Source organism: Lissotriton vulgaris, chromosome 1_1 (genome assembly GCF_964263255.1).
Source record: "Lissotriton vulgaris chromosome 1_1, aLisVul1.2, whole genome shotgun sequence".
In the NCBI taxonomy this organism is placed as follows: domain Eukaryota; kingdom Metazoa; phylum Chordata; class Amphibia; order Caudata; family Salamandridae; genus Lissotriton; species Lissotriton vulgaris.
This window is the reverse complement of record NC_141685.1, coordinates 1,447,359,849-1,447,373,861: the sequence shown is the minus strand read 5'-3', so window position 1 is coordinate 1,447,373,861 and position 14,013 is coordinate 1,447,359,849.

The following is a 14,013-nucleotide window of genomic DNA, read 5'->3' as shown; positions in this document are numbered from 1 at the left end:
ATTGCTAAAATAACTTGTCCTTTCACTCCTTTAGGGTGTGCCATTGTCGCCACCACCCCCCCTCCCGAGACCCATGAGGTGTGGATCTTTTAACACACAAGTGAGAAATTTGCCATTTTTATCATTTTTTTCTTTTTAAACTGTAGACATTGGTTGAACCACTAGGGTCCAACATAGTCACTAGCCCAATTTTCTGGGCGCATTGATCGTCTTAGCACGAATGGTACGTCTGCTTGTGTTGCGACCGTTCTTTGTGCTGATTAGCTGAATGCCCTGTGACAACCTGGCCTCCACCATTTCAGGCGGTAACATACCAACTAACAATTTCACTGTGGGCACGCTTCTCATCCCTAGTCCGAGCACAGAGCTGCTTATACAGTTGTAGCAGAAAGACGCTCCAGTCCACTCAGTAACCTTTACGTTTTGTCTTTTCATGTGTGTTTGTCAATCTTTCTCAGACCACAGGTTCGCACACTTTAGCTCGAACCCTCCTTTTTGGTTTGTTCTTTTTGCACCCCCTTTTTTGACACATAGTCAGTCTTTTAACTTTCACGTCCTCTGGCCAGGGTAGGCCTTAGCATGCCTATACCGCCGAGGTACACATTTACATGGTCCTGACGAATGCTCAGTAACACATGTACACTTAAAGGGCAGAAACATGTTGACCCCATTGTAAACCTTGAGGGGAAAACACACAACACAATAGTTGGTAGATTTCCCATCACATACTTTTTAACTAATACCCAGCCAACCACGGAATAAAGTTTTTGTGTGGTAAGTGCTGCCGGTATTTTTTAATATTATTCACTTTTTCACATTCTGTCACAAATAAACCCCGCTCCGCAGTAACCTGGCGTCGCAGCACACCGGGGAGACATTCGGTTTCTCCCAGTGGGCCCAATGATGAAGCATGTCACCACCCAGGGTGGTGAGTGAGGGCTTAAAAAGAATCCCTGGGAAATTCCTACGAAGGTAGATTCAAACTTTCCTTGTCTCTGTGCTGGACACCTGTACCCTTCAGTGGGCACTCTTTTGTTGTTTATTACTACTTCGTGGGGGACCGAGAGTGTCCTTTCCCTCTCTCTCTCGTTGTTGTTATTGTTCTAGCAGCGCACAGCTGTGAGAGTTTCAATACTTTCCCTAGGTGACGTCACCACGTCATCCTTTTTTAAAACATGGCAAATTTCGGTCTCACCTATACAGAACAAGAGATAGACGAACTACTAGCTGATCCTAACCTTTTTGCGGACCCTGGAATATCCCAGGCTATTTCTCACACAGCCGAATGGGAGAAACTCACTGAGCAGAAACGAGATCGCATCAGAACTATTCTTCATGGCACTATCCTGAAACACTACTTGACCTCTAACACTGCACCAAAGGGCCTAATAGTTACGAACGCCCCGCGGATATTCCTCAATGACGCCACATTCCGGAAAGAATGGGCAATGATTGCCTGGCATTGCACCCGTGACTGGCTGGTGCTCATTATAAAAACAGCTCTCCGCTTATCTGAATCACTCATGGTAGAAATCCAACAAACAGAAGCACATTTCAAAGCCACAATTACTGGCTACAAAAAGAAGTTGGAGGAAATCAATAAAGAGATGACAGATTATAAGGAATCTCTCATGCAGTCCAAAATAACGAAAATCCAGAAAGACCTTAAAAAATTTGAGTTCAAGACTGTGTACCCCTACTCGGAACCTGATTACGTACCACCTCGGAGGGATTCCAACAAGTCAGATGACACAGATAGCGATTCCTCCAACAGCAGCAACTCAAGCAACCATTCAAATAAACAGAGAGGACGTAGAGGTGGTAGGGGCAGGGCGAATTTTCATAATCCACCTCCCGGTTAGGCACAGTTTGGACCACCAGGGAACGGCCCACCACCCCCTTTCATGTTCCCACAGCATGCTCCATTTCCCCTAATGGGATGGAACCCTTACATGCAGCCCCACTACCCCCAACACCATCAACAACAGACGCCTTTTTTAGAGAGAGGCGGGAGGGGAAGGGGAAGGAGAAGAGGCAACAATCACAACAACCAGAACCAACGAGTAACCTGGCAAACCGAGGACCGAGTGGGCGACAACACGCGGAGCAAAACAGTGACACCGAGCACCAGTGGTCAAGGAGTCTAATTACCAACTTATCCGACAGACCTCTCAGTCAAGTGGAAGAGAGAGTCTTAGAAAGAGGTTTGGGTTTTGTCCCCACCGCGAGACCGGATAAGTTCAAACTCCATTGCGAGTTAGCTGAGTTCTTTCGCAAACTCAAGCTCAAAGCCTTTTTTGAATCCAGGACAGAAACTGAAACTGAACCTCCACCTTATGATACCAACTTCAGGTTGAAGTCGACCTTTGTACCACCGCCTCACAGCATCCCAGCAGAAATTACAGCTTTCGAACAGGCGGTCTTTAATGATATGGAATCTCTACCATTACCGACCACATTTCGAAACTTCTCTGGAGCAGAATTCCAAGCACTTGAACAATTGAAAAAAGACAAAAGTATTACCATAAAACCAGCCGACAAAGGGGGAGGGATAGTGATACAAAACACCACTGATTATGACAAAGCCTGTCGCACCCTTTTGGACAACACAGTCAACTATAAACGGTTAACTGCAGACCCGACATCAGAATTAAAAGAACGTATTTCCAATCTCGTTAAAGAAGCAGAAGAGAATGGCCAGATTTCAAAAAATGAAGCAGCATTTCTCACTGGCAGCGGCAGTACTGTTCCGTATTTTTATACCCTACCAAAAACCCACAAAAACATCAATCCACCGCCTGGAAGACCTATTGTCTCCGGAATTGGTTCTGTCCTCGAACCCCTCTCGACATTCTGCGATTTCTACCTAAAACCGTTGGTCCAGAAAACAAAAACATACCTTAAAGACACGAAAAACCTCCTACAACTGCTAGGCCAAGTGACTTTTTCGGAAAATTAAATCATCCTTGTCACACTAGACATTGAAAGTCTCTATACGAGCATTCCTCAAGACGACACCTTAAGGGTCATGGAGAGAGCCCTCGATTCTATTGAATGGGATTATGTAACCCCCAAGGATTTTCTAGTCCAATGTGCAACCATGGCACTGAAAGAAAATTATTTTGAATATCAGGGGGAGCTCTATTTACAAAGTACCGGAACATCGATGGGCAGTACGTTTGCTCCGTCAATAGCTGGACTGTACGTCTATGACTTCGAGGAAAAACACATTCTGCCAGCAGACAACCCTTTCCTCCCATCAATTACCTTATGGAAAAGGTATATTGATGATATACTTTTAATTTGGAAAGGCGATGAAGATATCCTCAAAACTTTCTTGACCTGGATAAACACCAGAGACCCTTATCTGAAGTTTACCAACAACTACAGCAAAGAGAGAGTGGTATTCCTTGATGTCAACATCTCTGTGAGTGGTACTACCTTGAAAACTACTACCCACTACAAACCAACGGCTAAAAATAATCTCCTAGATTTTTCAAGCTTTCACCCAAGACCGTTGAGAGAAAATCTGCCATATGGACAATATCTCCGTATACGGAGAAATTGTACGGACATCAAAGACTACAAATCTCAGGCCTCCGACTTGACAAAGAAACTACAAAAACGTGGCTACCCAAATAAGATCCTGGAAAAAGGGAATAAACGCGCCAGGAACCAACCACGAGAGGCCTTACTGGAAGAGAACATCAGAGCTCCAACTGAAATACCCTTAACGTGCGTAACAACATACAGCACTATCTCAGACGCGATGAAAAAATCTGTCAACAAACACTGGAGAATCATAAACAGCAATAAAAGAAACTGGGAAAAACCATTATTCTCTTTTAAGAAAGGCACTAGCCTTAAAGACTCTTTGGTCCATACACGCCCAAAGGTCGATACCTCCACCTCCGGTACAAGATCCATCACTGAAGCGTGGGGTCTGCCACCCGTGACAGGGCACTTCCCATGTGCCAATTGCAGTGTCTGCCATCTCACAACGCACACCAAGGAACTGTCCCTTGAACCGGGGAGAACATGGACTCAGAAGAATCATACAAATTGCAACTCGACTAACGTCGTTTATATGATAACATGTCCTTGTTCCAAAAAATACATCGGGATGACAACACGCAAAATCAGACAAAGAATCTGCGAGCATCGCAGTAACATAAGGTGTCATAAATCTGCGACCAAAATGAGCGAACATTTTCTGCGGCAACACCACACGCCCAATGACCTCAGATGGACAATAATTGAGCAAGTAACCACGGAGAGAAACACTACCAACATTCTCTTCGAGAAAGAGCAACGATGGGTCTATAGGTTGGGCACCCACATTAATGGGTTAAACGATCAGATCCCATGGTCATCTGTTCTGAAAAGATAATCTGCCGCGAATCTGGGTTCATTACACATATCCACATATATCGTTCTGATGCTCAAAGCTCGGACTTTCCATGTCTCGAAGAGTTTCTCCCCCTCCCCCGTTTTCCGTGTGCTCAGAGCCCACCCACTCCTGACCCTTGTTAGACATTTAAACCAACCATGACAACACTAATGTTCATGGTCTGACGTTCTAACTACCAGGCCTTCTGACACACACACGTCCAATTGGTCACCATAGCAACACGAGGGCTTGTATTCCAAGACTCGTTCTCGGACGGCTTTGCGATTGGGCACCCCCTACCCTCAGACACACCCACCTCCCCGGGTAGCTACACCCAATTTCGCGCGCTTTACCTAGGAGAGAGTATTTCTATGCCATTCACTTCCCGAACACCCATCCACGGGGTCCGGTTCGAGGAGAGCGCTAGGTGCCAAGCGGGTGTTTGGCGTTGCGGGCGTAAGAATCCCTGCTTATACCACCAGGCTCTGCCTAACATTAAGCTAAGTATCCCAAGAACCGCACAGATCGCTAAAATAACTTGTCCTTTCACTCCTTTAGGGTGTGCCATTGTCGCCACCACCCCCCCTCCCGAGACCCATGAGGTGTGGATCTTTTAACACACAAGTGAGAAATTTGCCATTTTTATCATTTTTTTCTTTTTAAACTGTAGACATTGGTTGAACCACTAGGGTCCAACATAGTCACTAGCCCAATTTTCTGGGCGCATTGATCGTCTTAGCACGAATGGTACGTCTGCTTGTGTTGCGACCGTTCTTTGTGCTGATTAGCTGAATGCCCTGTGACAACCTGGCCTCCACCATTTCAGGCGGTAACATACCAACTAACAATTTCACTGTGGGCACGCTTCTCATCCCTAGTCCGAGCACAGAGCTGCTTATACAGTTGTAGCAGAAAGACGCTCCAGTCCACTCAGTAACCTTTACGTTTTGTCTTTTCATGTGTGTTTGTCAATCTTTCTCAGACCACAGGTTCGCACACTTTAGCTCGAACCCTCCTTTTTGGTTTGTTCTTTTTGCACCCCCTTTTTTGACACATAGTCAGTCTTTTAACTTTCACGTCCTCTGGCCAGGGTAGGCCTTAGCGTGCCTATACCGCCGAGGTACACATTTACATGGTCCTGACGAATGCCCAGTAACACATGTACACTTAAAGGGCAGAAACATGTTGACCCCATTGTAAACCTTGAGGGGAAAACACCCAACACAATAGTTGGTAGATTTCCCATCACATACTTTTTAACTAATACCCAGCCAACCACGGAATAAAGTTTTTGTGTGGTAAGTGCTGCCGGTATTTTTTAATATTATTCACTTTTTCACATTCTGTCACAAATAAACCCCGCTCCGCAGTAACCTGGCGTCGCAGCACACCGGGGAGACATTCGGTTTCTCCCGGTGGGCCCAATGATGAAGCATGTCACCACCCAAGGTGGTGAGTGAGGGCTTAAAAAGAATCCCTGGGAAATTCCTACGAAGGTAGATTCAAACTTTCCTTGTCTCTGTGCTGGACACCTGTACCCTTCAGTGGGCACTCTTTTGTTGTTTATTACTACTTCGTGGGGGACCGAGAGTGTCCTTTCCCTCTCTCTCTCGTTGTTGTTATTATGTGATATCCCACCAGTAATGTGTCAATCAGTAAACTTAGGCTTATGTTGCAGGGCCTGCCTGGCCTCAGAAAACATAGGATGTTTATATACCCAAAGTGATACCCTCAGGGGTCTACTTTGCTGTGTCTGTCAGACTTAGGATGATGGAAGGAATGACCCTTATACATAGTTATTATGCAGGAGATGGTAGTCCTACTGATATTCCATGCATCTTCATGCATAATGAATGAGGCTAGTTTTCAGGGAAAACCCCATGTCATTTAAGCAATAACGTAACGAGGTAAAAAGTCAGTACTAAGAACCGTTATGTAGTGTAATGTCAGGGAAAACATAGGTGAAAGGACTGGTTACTACCTGAGCCTATATCGTGCACCTGTATGAAACATACCAATACCCTGCCTGCTCAGGGGCACCTCCCTACTCTTGCATGTCTCTTTGTAAAGGATGCAGTGCTTGGATGGCAAGGGTTAAAATCCCATTATCTAGGTCACTGCCTGGCATAAATGTGCAGCTGGAAGATCTAATCTTGGCACACACTCCTTCCTCCATTGCGGTCATTAAGTCCAACACATATCGATGTTGCATTATCATGATGCGAATGGCTCTTATTTCTTCTTTGATTGCATTAAGGCTGAGATCAGTGCTGTTCATCATCTTGAGCAACTACTAACTAATTATTTGTCGTCAGCGGGCATTCACTTTTGTCTGCATGTGAAGAAGGGTATTAACCATCCTTCATTTATTTGTGTGTCTGAAAATAGTCAGAATTCTTCTGGAATGTCCTTGTACCGAGTTCAGCCAAAATTCTTAGCAGTTTTTTTTCTCGAGCCTGATGCAACAGAGTCGTCTCCTTTTGAGAAGATGTTGGTGTAATTCTGACAGATCTTCTCTGGGAATGACCAGGGTTACTGTGTGTATGGGGACAAGGGAGCAGAGGCTATGCCATCTGGGGATGAGCTGAAAGTAGCAAACTAGCCACACTGCCAGTAGGCGTCCATCAGCATGGAGATGCCCCATTGCATATCCCGAATATGCAGTACTGTGCCACAGTTTTCATTTCTTCCCAATGGAATGGTACCTTTATTACTAAAACACAAGGAGTACAATTAGGATGTGCCCCTAATCTTCTAACCACGTATTCATATTCACTTTAGTATCCCTGATTTCCTGACATGGGGTATCTATGCTGTTCCTGCACTGATGTGGTGATTTTGCGACATCCAAGAATATATTTTCAGGAAAGTCTTGGGACCAAACAGTTTCCTCCACCATAGTGCCCTTTCTGTGCATCCTATCTAGTTCAGTCTGAATTATGCTAGGCTTGGTGAAAAAGCAAAAGGCTCTGGGATTGGTCTCTTACCAGGTCAGATTCACTATTGCTCTGTTGGATTCTACTCTGTTGGCTTGTATCTTGGCCCTAGTGCTACCCAGATATAGGTGGAAAAGACAATTTTCTCTTTCAGGGGCTACCTCTTGGGACAAGTAAAGCCTGTCTGCACCTACTGCATGGGGTATCAGCGAACAGATGTAACATGACCTGGCTGCTGTCTTGGAGCTCATGGTGGTCATGTGCTGATACCACATGTTGTGTAAGAGGGCACTGTGTATTGCTTATGGAGCGCTTGTGTCGGATTTGGTGTAAATATAAGTGTTGTGGTAGAGGTCCCGATGCAAGTGCGGTGATAGCTTTGGTGTAGACTCCACCAGATTCGGCAGTGCTTTAGTAATTAGTGGATGCAGAAACATACAAAGAGGTGCCACGGGGCGAGCATTTCATGTCAGAGGACATTGTAGAGCAATTTCGTGGCTTTTATGCAGAGCTTTATAGGTTGCAAAGTAATGCATCAGAGCAGGAATTTGAGGCGCACCTGGATAATATTGCCTGTGCCTGGCTTTCTGATGTGCAGAGAAAATATTTATGTTTACCTATAGACGAGCAGGACATTAAGATGGCGATTGTGGCGTTATCCAATGGTAAGGCGCCTGGCCCAGATGGGCTTACAGTTGAAATTTATAAGAAATACATTGACCTGCTTGCCCCACACATATTGGAAATGTACGTTGAGGCGTATGAGAGTGGTGTACTGCCCCCTTCCCTGAGAGAAGCCTTTGTTATCACTCTTCTTAAGAAAGACAAGTCACCGGAGAGGTGTGAATCCTATCGCCCGCTATCTCTCATTAATATTGACATCAAGATATTGGCGAAGATCTTTGCAATCAAACTGCAGCCATTATTGCAGGGGCTAGTACTGCCTGATCAGGCAGGTTTTATTTCAGACATATCCACCTCACACAACCTCCGTATGATTTTTTTGATGTTTCATGTCTTGGAGCACAGTATGAAGGCGGCGGCGATGCTATTGGATGCAGCCAAGGCATTCGATTCAGTTGAATGGCACTATATGTATCGAGTGTTCCGGCGCATGGGCTTCCCTCCTATTTATGCAGTGGATAAAAGTACTATTGCCCGCTGTCGCTGTTGTTGTTTGCGATAGTTTTGGAGCCGTTGGCTTGTGTGATTCGCCAGAGACACAGAGAAACAGCACTTAATTTTAAGTACAGACCGGTGACGATATTGCTATATGCGGATGACATGGTTCTTTTTGTGCGTGAACCGAATAAATATTTAATGCAACTGCTTCGGGAATATGTCCGGTTTAGCTATATATTGGGCCTTCACATCAACTGGGATAAATCGTACATCATTCCACTGACGACATGTACCGCTAAACCTAGCTTGGAGTTCCCACTGGTGTGGGCAACGGATCCAGTTAAATATCGGGGCGTCTGGATACATCGTGATCCGGTAGTGGTGGTCCGGGAAAATTATGGCAGGACATGTTCGAAATTAGAAGACTGGGCGGATGTCTGGATTACGCTGCCGCTCTCCTTAGCAGACCGATTTGCGCTTGTCAAGATGGTAGTGCTGCAGAAGTTTCTCTATTTCGTTGTTAATATTCCAATAGCACTCACAAAGGTTTTTTTCAAAAATCTTCGTAGTCAGTTGCTCCGGTTGGTGGCGGCGAGAGTGCAGTGGTCGATACTTACCAAGGGGTATGAGAGAGGAGGTTTTGCTGCTCCAGACTTTTATGTGTACTACCTGAGCGCGCAGGCCCAATATGCATACTATTGGTACAGAGCGCATGCTTTTACTCCGCATGTGGCAGTTGAGGAGGGGGACGCTGCGCCGATCCCGCTTCACAGCATCATTACTCATCATGCACGTGGCACTCCGAAGTCGGAAATCAATGCGGTTGACGCCACGGTTTTAGCCTGGAGGAATATAGGGAGATTAGCGCGGAAGCTGCCGTTATATGCATCGCTTCTGCATCTGGAGCATCATGCTGCTTTGTCAGTTACACATGAGGGTCCCTCTATGAGACTGTTACGGGAAGCCGGAATTGTGCACATGCAGGATATTTATCCGCAGGGTTCGATCATAGTGCCGGAGTCGCTGCAGTATGTCAGTAACCAGTCGCTTCTTTTTCGCTTTGCAGTGCATAGACTGCGGCACGTGGCCAGGATGCATTACACCACGTATCCGCAGGAACCCCCCGAGCTGTTGTCGCTGCAGTTCATGCTTTTCACTCCCACTAACAAAAAACTGGTATCAAGACTGTATAGGATGATTAGGGATGAAACTGTGGAGGTGTCAGATAAAAGTTGGGAAAGGTGGAACGAGTGTTTTCCAAATCCTATCACAGAGGAGAATTGAAAGTGTATTTGTGACATGACAGGGAAACTTAGTATGAACGGTAGCCTTCGGATCATACACTTTAAATATATACATCAAGTATACTATACCCCAGCATGACTGCACAGGTATGGCTTACGTGGGACTGCATGTTGTGATAGATGTGGACAGGACACAGCAGATTTCATGCATTTTGCGTTGGGCTGTCGGACAGTGGGTACATTTTGGGGCGCAGTGGTGGGTAGTATACAGGAGATGGTTGCTGTGGATGTGCAATGCACTCCGCTGGTGTGTCTGCTCTGTTGTGTGCCACATGTTCGGGGAGTAAGTGGCAACTTCGTACGATTAGCGTTATTGCTGGCGGTGCGCAGAGTTTCTATCACATGGGGTGGCAGATCTAAACCCACACTTAAGGCACGGCTGTCAGATCTAGTCTACTGTTGAGATAATCCTAATACATATGTAGAGGAGTTGCCGGTCAGTTGGGAACCTCTACAATTGTACCTACTTGGTAAGTCGGTGTGATTTTCTACATGTATGAACGCTGGAGGGGTGATGCGTACAATTGAAGTGGAATTGCGGTGAGATGCACTTGGTCATATCTGGGCAGGTTGGAGGGGGTGCTAAAATTGGATACATATTCTTGGAATTTATACGTATTGTTTTTTTTGTTTTGATATAGGTTGATTTCTTTATAATGTTTGTATTGTATAGCTCAATGGTGCAAGGTCACTGTTACAAATGCCGGTGTTAGTATTTGAAGGGCTGTAGAGCTGGTGTATAGATTGTTATATGTGCTAGGTAGGTGGCTGGGCTGTGGCGGAACTATGTATGCTTCAAGACTAATTTCTATTTCTTATTTATTTTTAATACTGTTTCCTGTAATTGCATAATGTATACAACGTCAAGATGGAGTGTTATCTCTTTTTGGTTTTCTTTTTTCTGTTCTCTCAACATAAAACCAATAAAAAAAAATTAAAAATACATACAGGCGCCACAATACATTACTTATTGAACATTGCAGATCTTGGGATTGGGTCCAAGGGAGACGTCTGTAATCCTCTGGTAAATAGGAGTGTTTTCAGTAAACAAAGTTTAAGGTAAAAATTTTGATGTACAGTTTGTAGTTCTTAGTACACACATTGTCATCCTTTGGGGTACTGATATGACCACTGAAAAGGTGGTGCACTGGATGTTCAATGGCCAAACTGTTAAATAAGAGCTATGTTCATTTGGTTAGTTAAAAAACAATCCATTATTGCATATGCCTTTATTTTCCTTTAGGGTTCCAGTGCTTTCCTTTTAAAGGGTGTGCTATCCACACTCTATTAACACACTTTTTACTACAGCATCAGAAGATGGCCCCAGAAGGGGTATCTTTTTTTGAAAGTGTGATATTGGTAATTGGACACATTAACTTTTATGGGTTGTGACCTTTTTCTTTTTATGGGAGGTTGGGCCTCCACTCGCTCTGTACCTAGTTGTCAGGAAGGTTGGTGAAATATTTGTACAGGGTAATCAGATAAACATGATTAGTTTTAGCTAGGGTCCTACTTTCTAAAAGTGGTATTTGCAAACACAGAATGTTAAAGCAAACTTCACTAGCTGCTAAGCTAGTTCAGGCATACTAAACTCAAATTTCTACCATGTTCTCATGAGACAGTTAGGATTATAAAATGTAATAACTCTAACAGCCCATTGTAGCCTACAGAGAACAGGTAGCCTTGCAATAGTGAAAAACGAAAATGGCTGTAATTCACTTTTAGGACATGCCACACATATCAGGGCTTGTCCTACCTTATTCTTACAATGCACCCTGCCCTTGGGCCTACCATAGGTTTGACTTATTTGAAGAAAAGAGAAGGTTTAGGGACTGGGAAGAGGGTGCACGTACCCAGTCAGCATGACAGTACCAGACTGCACGCAGACTCTGCAATGGCAAACCTTAGACACATTTTACAAGGCTGCTTCTGTGGGTGGCACACCCAGTGCTGCATGCCCACAAGCAGCATTTGGATTTACATGCCCTGGGCACACTGAGTGCCCTAGACTTGGGTCTGACAAGTAAACCAAATAGCCAAACATGGAACCACTGATTAATACATCAATTTAAAATAGGGAGCACTTGCACTGTGGCACTGGATAGCAGTGGGTTTGTGCCCAAAGCATCTAACACCAGCAAAAATACATGAGGCAGCATCAAAAATGGAGGGAGACCCACGCCAATGGTGCCAGGTCTAACACGTGTCCCCTCCAGCTGAAATGTAGGGAGAACTACCCTAACTCCTGGGAGTTCTCATCACTAAGGCGGAAAAATCTGGACAGTCCATCAGTGTTGGCGTGTTCTGTACCAGGGCGGTGCTCCACCGTAAAGTCCATACCCTGTAGGGAAATAGACCACCTCAGCAGCTTTGGATTCTCACCCCTCATCTGCCTCAATGATCTGAGGGGCCTGTGGTCTGTCTGAACCCGGAAGTGAGCCCCAAACAGGTACGGTCTCAAATTCATCAGTGCCCAGACCATCCCAAATGCCTCACCCTCAATAGTACTCCACCGCTGTTCCCATGGAAGTAACCTTCTACTGATAATGGCTACAGGTTCATCTAGGCCCTCCTCATTCATCTGTGACAGAACAGCCCCCACACCATGATATGAAGCGTCTGTCTGAACAATAAATTCACTTAAGAAGTTGGTTGCCCTGAGCACGGGCGCCGTGCACATGGCAGCTTTCAGGGCCTCAAAAGCTTTCTGACAAGTGTCAGTCCAGATCACCTTCTTGGGCTGCTTCCTGGAAGTCAGCTCTCTCAAGGGTGCAATAATTTTGCCATACCCTTTGACAAACCTCCTGTAGTTCTCTGTGAGACCTAAGAAGGCTCTCACCGCTGTCTGTGTTTTGGATGACTCCCAAGCCAGGATGGTTTAAATCTTGTGTTGTAGGGGCGCCTTTGGCTGCTCTCAATTTGGTGTCCCAAGTACACCACGGAACCTTGCTCGATCTGGCACTTACTCGCCTTGATCATGAGGCCTGCCTTACGAAGCACCATCAACGCTTCCCAGAGGTGGCGCAGATGTTCCTTCCGACTGGCACTGAACACTGCGATGTCATCCAGGTAGGAGGCGCTGAACTCATCCAGTCCAACTAACACCGGGTTGACCTACCTCTGAAAGGTAGCAGGGCATTCTTCATCCCAAAGGGTATAACACGAAACTGGAAATGCCCAAATGGGGTGGAGAATGCTGACCTCTCTTTTGCCCCATCAGTCAAGGTGATCTGCCAGTACCCAGACTTTAAGTCAAATGTGCTGAGGTACCGGGCAGCCCCTAGCCGATCAATGAGCTCATCAGCTCTGGTGATGGGGTGCGCATCAGTCTTCGCGACTGAATTGAGCCCTCTGTAGTCCACACAGTACTGGAGTTCGGGTGTAGCACTCGGCGCTACAGCATACTGTAGTGCTTTGCCCAGGCCTAATAATAATCCTTGTATGAAATTAACATTTGTTCTAGTGGTGGCAAGTACTGGTACATTTATTACATGCGGACACAGTACCTTGTCTTCAAGCTGAATAATCCGCTGGAGTTGTGCGCACCAGAAGTTGTAAGTTTACTTGAAAAATCTTTTCTCTGCAGGACTACAACAAATAATAAGAGTTGACTTTGTTAGATTAAACCAACAAATGATTTGCTCTTGATGCGCAGCTGCCCGCATGGTAAAATAACCTAAATGTTTGCTCGTTGCGCATGCGTTTTACACTGGAAGCTTCCCTGGAACTCTGAATACTGAAACCAAAATGTCCGGAAACAAATTAACTGCTAGTATGCCAAAATATTCCCAAATCTTTTCTCCACAGAGAGAATGCGCAGAAAGAGACAGTGCTCACGCCTCCAAATCACAGTTGAAGTGCGCTGTACGTAATTGGAGCATGGGCAATGGTTCCCAAACCCATTGCGAGCTAAAGAACACAAGATCGTTAAACTTGATTACACAACGGAACCTCAGAATTTGAATGCTGATTGCCAGAGTCTTTGGGAGCTCTCAGAAAGTGCATTAAGGCGAGCCTTGGAATCAACTGAAGGCTTCTCCAATGTGAGTATTTCTTGGCGTGCCTAAAATGATTGCTCAATCGCATATTCTTCTTGCGTAAAGTTACAGTGGCCACGTTGGTCATGACATTGTGCCAAACACCAGAAACCACTGGAAACCACCGGCTCAAACTAAGCTGTGCAGGGGTGAGATCTTTTGAAAGGGGAGGGGAGGAAGGACGCTGGATGAGAGAAGGCAGAGCAATAGGGGAAAGAGAGACA